General features: G+C 40.1%; 1 pseudogene; it reads left to right on the forward strand.

Moving 5' to 3' along the window:
- Positions 1–1,901: 1,901 nt before the first annotated feature.
- On the forward strand, positions 1,902–2,547 carry LOC130025989 (60S ribosomal protein L22-like 1; annotated as a pseudogene).
- The last annotated feature ends 4,858 nt before the right edge of the window (positions 2,548–7,405 follow it).

A 7,405-nucleotide genomic window follows, 5' to 3' on the forward strand; every position in this document is an offset into this window, starting at 1 on the left:
TAGTATGATACTTTTCATGAAGTACCACTTGTATGTAAATTTCATTACTTCATCTTTTCTAACAGCTACGTAGTACTCCATTGTGTAGATGTACCAAAGTGTCTTTAAACAGTCATCTGTTCTCGGGCACTCATGTTTTTTTCCAGATTCTAGCTAATGTAGAGTCCTGCAATGAACAAACAAGTGCAGATGTCACTTCGACTATACTTTTTTGTCTCTTTGGGATATATTCCCAGGTATGGTACTGCTGGGTCAAATGGGAGCTCAGTTTCTAATTTTTTGAGAATCGTCCATACTGTTTCCCAAAAGGGCTGAACCAGTCGGCATTCCCACCAGCACTGAAGGAGGGTCCCTTTCTCACCACATCTGTGCCAGCACAGGTTGCTTTTGTTCTTTTGGATATGGGCCAGTCTCTGTGGTGGGAAATGATATCTCATTGTGGTTTTGATCTGCATCTCCCTAATGATTAATGATGTAGAGCATTTTCTCATGTGCCTTTTTGCCATTCGGATATCTTCTTTGAGAAAGTTTCTGTTTATTTCATCGCCCTGTTTTTTGGTGGGGCTGGATGTTTTCTTCTTGTGGAGTTCAATTAGTACTTTATATGTCCTTGACATCAACCCCTTGTCGGATGTGTATTTAGCGAATATCCTTTCCCATTCTGTAAACTGTCTTTGTATTTTGGTTACTCTTTCTTTTGAGGGGCAGAAGCTTCTTAGTTTAAGATAGTCCCGTTTGTCTATCTCTGTTTTCACTTGCTTGGCCAGTGACGTGACATCTTTGAAGATACCATTAGCTTCAATGTCATGGAGGGTTTTTCCAACTTTGTCTTCAATGTACCTTGTGGATTCTAGTCTGATGTTAAGGTCTTTAGTCCATTTTGATCTAACTTTTGTATATGGTGTTAGGCAGAGATCTGTGCCCATGTTTTTGCATGGAGCCACACAGTTTTGTCAGCACAATTTGTTAAAGAGACTTTCCTTACTCCACTTCACATTTCTTGCTCCTTTATCAAAGATTACATAATCATATGTTTGAGAGGAGATGTCAGTATATTCAACCCTGTTTCATTGGTGTGCAGCTCTGCCTTTATTCCTGTACCATGCTGTTTTAATTATTACTGCCAGTAGAGTTTGAAGTTAGAGAGATTGATTCGTCCCGTTTTCTTTTCCCCAAGAATTGCTTTAGCTATTCGTGGGGGCTTATTGTTCCATATGAATTTCAGCAGTGTTTGCTCCATTTCTTTGAAGAATGTTATAGGTATCCTTATAGGTATCTCATTGAATTTGTACAATGCTTTGGAAAGTATTGCCATTTTGACAATATTAATTCTCCCGATCCACGAGCAAGGATATCTTTCCATTTTCTCGTGTCCTCTTTTATTTCCTGAAGTAGCATTTTGTAGTTTTCTTTGTACAGGTCCTTTACTCCCTTAGTTAAGCTGTTTTCTGGGTACTTGATTTTCTGGGGCACAATTGTGAATGGTATTGTTTTTTTTTTTTCATGTCACTTTCTTCTCTCTCACTGTTTGCGTTTAGGAAAGCCATGGACTTTTGGGTATTAATTTTATCAAGGACGAGACAAGGATGCCCACTCTCTCCACTGCTGTTCGATATAGTACTGGAAGTACTTGCAATAGCAGTTAGGCAAGAAAAAGATATTAAGGGAATTAATGTAGTAAAGGAAGAAATTACGCTCTCACTATTCGCAGATAATATGATACTATACTTAGAGAACCCTATAATCTCTACCAAGAAACTCCTAGAAACAATAGACTTGTATAGTAAAGTTGCAAGCTATAAAATCAATACCGAAAAGGTTGTTTTGAGAAAGAAAGCTGATCAAACTCTATAGTTATAAGAAATTATTTCAACTCTTTGCACATGTGGTGAGCATCCAACATGGCACCGAAAGACAAGGATACTAAGAGGGCAATCTGGAAGTTTTATTTGAATCTTATGCATCCTATAGCACTGTAGCACTGTCATCCCATTGTTTATCAATTTTCTCGAGTGGGCACCAGTAACATCTCCATTGTGAAACTTATTGCTACTGTTTTTGGCATTTTGAATACATCACGGGTAGCTTGCCAGGCTTTGCTTGTGTGGGCGGGAGATTCTTGGTAGCTTGCTGGGTTCTCCAAGTGGGACAGAGGAATTGAACCCGAGTCAGCCACGTGCAAGGCAAACCCCCTACCTGCTCTGCTATTGCTCCAGCCCACGCATCCTGTGGAAGATGGAATTTTTGACTTGGGAAATTTTGAACAGTTTCTGAGAGAAAGTTAAAGTGAATGGAAAAACTGGAAATCTTGGGAATGTTGCTGACATTGTTGTTCACAATGTCTGAAGATAAAAATCACCATTATTTCTGATAAATAGTACTCTAAAAGATACTTAAGTTATTTTTATCAAGAAATACCTTAAGAAGAACAATCTCCGTGATTGGCTTCGTGTAGTTGCACCTGACAAGGAGACCTACAAACTCTGCTACTTCCAGATTAGTCAAGATGAAGACAGATCTGAGTCTGAGGATATTTTCTCTTTTTAAACTGAAGCAATACAAGACAAAGAAGTACCTAGAAATGGTTTATTGATAATAAAAAGTGGCTTGTGGTTTGTTGGTAAATAAAAGATATTCTTGAAACTTAAAAAAAAAGAAATGTTTTTAATTATCTCTTGAATTGTTCTAGTATCCAGACTCCTGTTACAGTGATCTTAGATAATTGGAAATCAAGGTTTTCAATATGAAACTAAATGAGTAAGGGTGGAATATTTGATTTTCTCTCCTTGGTGCCATGAAGCATCATTATGTCTGTTTGCATAAACCCAGACAAAAGCCTTTCCTCCCCGCAATAGAGTCTACCCCAGGTGCAGACAGGAAAATTATCTATGGTACCTGAAAAGCCCTATTCCAGGGAAAGAGTCAGGGGATTGATCTAAATGTCAGAATCAGTTATTTAACCGTCACTGTTTCAAGTACCCTACAATCTCAGGGAGACCCTAAAGGTAGGCCGGCTCAAAGAAGGACTGGACATTGTCTGTGCCGTGGAAAATGAGGAAGCTGGAAATATGCAATGACTGACTCAGCCTGGACTCTGCCCTTCTTGTCAAAAACAGGTGGCTGGGGTCTTTCCCAGCCCTGAAGAAGGGATTTGATGGACTTCTGACTGCCAGGATACTCCTATGGAGGGTGAGAGGCCAGAGGCCACATCTAGTTCAGCCTGAAGACTCTACCTCTAGTTCATCGTGGGACCTGATCTTCACATCATGTGGCTGAGCCTGGGGTAACCCTGATGTGAGGCAAAACATTAAATGCTGTAATTTATGTGTCTCCTGCTCTGTCTTTGACTAACCCTCAGTACTTCTCAGTAACGGGATACCCCAAATGGAGTATTTTCCAATATTGCTGTGCTTGTGCAGAAGAACAATCCAGGTTTGTTAAGCTGTCTGACAGATTAAAATAGAGGAGAGAAAACCATGTTTCTGTAACTTATTTTTATAAGAATCATATTCTAGTTTATGCAAAGTTAATTGAATATTTGGGTAATTCAGTATAAGCTTCCTAGTCTACAAAGAAACTCAATGTTGAACATGTTGTGACCAGTCTGGCCGGAAAAGCATAAGCCAGAGCTTTACCAAAGGGACCTCAGCCCAAAGGGCAGGATCAATTGCTTTCCCCCAGCCTGTCAATTGGCTAAAGTACTGAGAGTGGACATCTAAACTGGTTCTATGTATTCATTCTTAGTTTATACATATAGAGAGAACAGAGATTTTTTAACAGCTCTCAATTCTTGTTCCATAATTGGATAAATACCCCTTTAGAGAACATTTTCTCTAAGCCAGAACACTCTGCAGAAAAAGAAGAATGGGAACTGGAACGAGGTTTCTAAAGGGAAGTTAAAAATTACTGACACCTGGACAAATGCAGTGAAATATTAGTGAAAGGGATGAACAGGGAAGTAAGAAGGAAGTAACTCAGAACAGTGCTACCTATGCCATTGCTAATTGGTTCTTGTACCCTGAGCATTTGTTTTTCTGCCTCCAATATCTGGTAATTTCAAAGTAGTGTTCTTTAGTCTAATTTATCTGATTTTTCAAATTCATTGTCTGGGGCTCATTGAAAACTAAGGTAGCTTGAGATTTCACCCCTTGTGCAGGCAGGGTCAGCGCCCCTGTGTCAGCAGGAAGCTGCTTCAGAAAACTGAACTTCAAGCATTTTCCCTTTAAAGATTTAAGGTGGTGAAATCTCTGGGGGATTATGATGTAGGTAGATAGATTAAGGAATACCAGCCCTCCCCCTGCCTTAAAAATTCCCCTTGAAAATTCCTTCCAATTACCCTGTTCTGAGTGCGAATCCCCTTTACAGAGGAACTCTGTTCATTTTGAAATTTTTTTGGGTCGACTACCACTGCTACAACTTAGCCTTGAAAAGGAAGTATAGGCCAGAATGTATTCTCTCTTTCTCTTCTCCAGTCATTACTGGCCTTTACAGATATCAAGGCCCAGCTCTATGCAGGGCTTGGAGCACACTGCCAGAGTGAACTCCTCATCTGTAGGCATTAGGAGAGTTCCTAACACTGTGATCCTGACCACACCAATCACTCTGAAGGTGGACGGAGTCAAAAAGCTGCCTCCTCCTGGAGACAGAACGACACCAACTAGAGTGGCCTCCCAGCGATTATACCACAGGTCAGCTAGAAGAGCCCCTATACAAGCCAACAATACTTGGCTTGCTTACACATAACCCCTTGCTTGTTCCCCTCCTACTTTGCTGATTTCAGTACTCCTGAATTGTGTTTAATGGTAAAGATTGTGCTCTAGGTATCTTGTAATAGGGAAACTGGGAAAGTCAATGTGTCACCCTGATCCCATCCCACCTGGGACCCCTAGTGCTCCTCCTTTTGCTCCTGACCATGGAACCCTGCATCCTGAACAAGCTAGTGGTTTTTGTTAAGAGAAGAATAAATACAGTACATCTTGTTATTCTGAGACAGTAATACCAATATATGAATGACCCCGTGGCTGAGGAAGCTTAGTTTAAAGAAAAGGGGGAAATGTGAGGAAAAACCTATTCCATGATGGTGTTTCACTAATAAAAATCTAAATAAAAATAATTATAATAAAAACCGATTCTATGACAAGCTGCAGCTAACATTAAGTCTCAGCTAACCTCAGTTTCTGTTTCCCTGAAGCAGAACTTACTTGCAGTTTCTGGTAAACTCCAAGTTGAGTAATGTGCCTAGAAAAGAAATTGGGCAGTTGGATATGACCGGTCATGAGGGGTCACTGTAGCCTCTTTAGTAACTCTTACTAACCATTATCTAATTGCTGACCACTGTCGTAATAGGGACAATGCTAAAAATAGACCAATAAATAAATTGCCTCTTAACTCTGAACTCTATATAAACTGCTTGTGATTTGGAGTTGGGGTTCTTGTGAAGACACCACTGTGTTGAATGAGACTTGGATCCTATCTCGAGATAGCAGTAAATTTGCTTTTGCATTATCATGTGTGAACTTGGTCTCTACACAATTGGGGATCTGAAACTCAGGCAAACAGTAGGTGACAGGTGAAAAAAACTCCGAGAAAATATAGTGCTTCAAGCTCTCTGCTTGACCTACCTTAGCTATTCCAGGAAATGCCTGACATGAGTCAAGACCAGTAAAGTTGGCTACAATTTAAGGGAAATAATCTTTTATTTTCCTTATGTTGCACCAACAGCCCCAGTAGAAAACCCTTAAAGCTGCACCATGTGTTCTGCAAAACAAAAGAAGTCTGTGAACTCAGACTGGAGTGAGAAATTGCTTTTTACAAGAAAAGGAAGATCAGTCCTCACCTGGGAACAGGCACTCAGGACTGCCTCTTTATTCCACAGAAAAGAACTTCAGGAAGAGGAGAAATATGAATCAAAATAGTTTTATTTAGAGAAATTTGCTTAGAGAAATGTGGAAATGTGAAAAGAGGAAGGGAGGGAGGAAGAGAGAGAGAGCGAGTGAGCACGAGAGAGAAAGCCTGCCTATGTGGCCCAGCCCCCAATCCATCCACCCCCTCAGTTGCCCTGCAACCTCTCCTCCTTCCCATATCTACAGCCAGTCTACTCACTGGCCCAGACCATAGATCCTGAAGCCTCTGGATTAGGCAACACCTCCTAATTCCACAATACTGAAATTCAAGTAGGAACACACCAAATTAGATGGGAAAGTAACATCAACACCAACTAAACTCAACAAAAATAATAATACAGAAGACTCAGCTGGCAACAAACAGCTTAATAAATTCTTGTACAAGGACTTAACAATACCATGATCAAACATAACACTTCTCACATAAAAATGATTTTTTACTTATTGTAGCTTTGTTATTTAATCAACTTTAACTCTATAATTGTAAAATTATTTTTTATTGAATCACCATGAGATACAGTTACAAAACTTTTATGCTTGAGTTTCAGTCATACAATGATCAAACACCCATCCCTTCACCTGTGTACATTCTCCACCACTAATGTCCTCAGCATATCCCCCCCTTTCCAACCCTCCCCTTACTTCTGTGGCAGAAAGTTTTCCCCATACTCTCTTTCTACTTTTGGGCATTATGGTTTGCAATACAGATACTGAGAGATTAACATGTTTGGTCCTTTATCTACTTCCAGCACACATCTCCCATCCCAAATGATTCCTTCAACCATCATTAACTTATTGATACCTTCTCTATCCCAGCTGCTCTTTCCCCCAGCTAATGAGACAGGCTGCCAACTATGGAGCAATATTCCTGGCCCTTGTGTCTACTATCCTTGTGTGTCAGTCTCATATTATGTTATATTTCACAAATGAGTGCACTCATTCTGTCTGTTCCTCTCTTTCTGACTCATTTCACTTAGCTTGATAGCCTCCATTACCATCCACTTATAAGCAAATTTTATGACTTCATCTTTCCTAACAGGTGCATAGTATTCCATTGTGTAGATGTACCAAAGTTTCTTTAACTGTGTTCTCAGGCATTCAGGTTGTTTCCAGACTCTGCCTATTGTGAACAATGCTGCATTGAACATAGAGATGCAGATATCATTTCTACTGTGCTTGTTTGCACCCTTGGAATATATTCCCAGAAGTGGTATTGTGGGGTCATATGGAAGTTCAATTTCTAGTTTTTGAAGGAATGCACACATTGTTTTCCAAAAAAGTCTGGACCAGTTGGCATTCCCACCAACAGTGAAAAAGTGTTCCTTTCCCCCCACATCCATGCCAGCACTGGTTGCTTTTGTTCTTTTGAATGTGTGCAAGTCTCTGTGGTGTGAGATGATATCTCATTGTTGTTTTGATTTGCATATCCCTGATGGCTAGTGATGTGGAGCATTTTTTCATGTGCCTTTGGCCATTTGCATTTCTTTTTTGAGGAAACTTCT

This window comes from Sorex fumeus, unplaced genomic scaffold (assembly GCF_029834395.1).
Source record: "Sorex fumeus unplaced genomic scaffold, SorFum_2.1 ptg000033l, whole genome shotgun sequence".
In the NCBI taxonomy this organism is placed as follows: Eukaryota; Metazoa; Chordata; class Mammalia; order Eulipotyphla; family Soricidae; genus Sorex; species Sorex fumeus.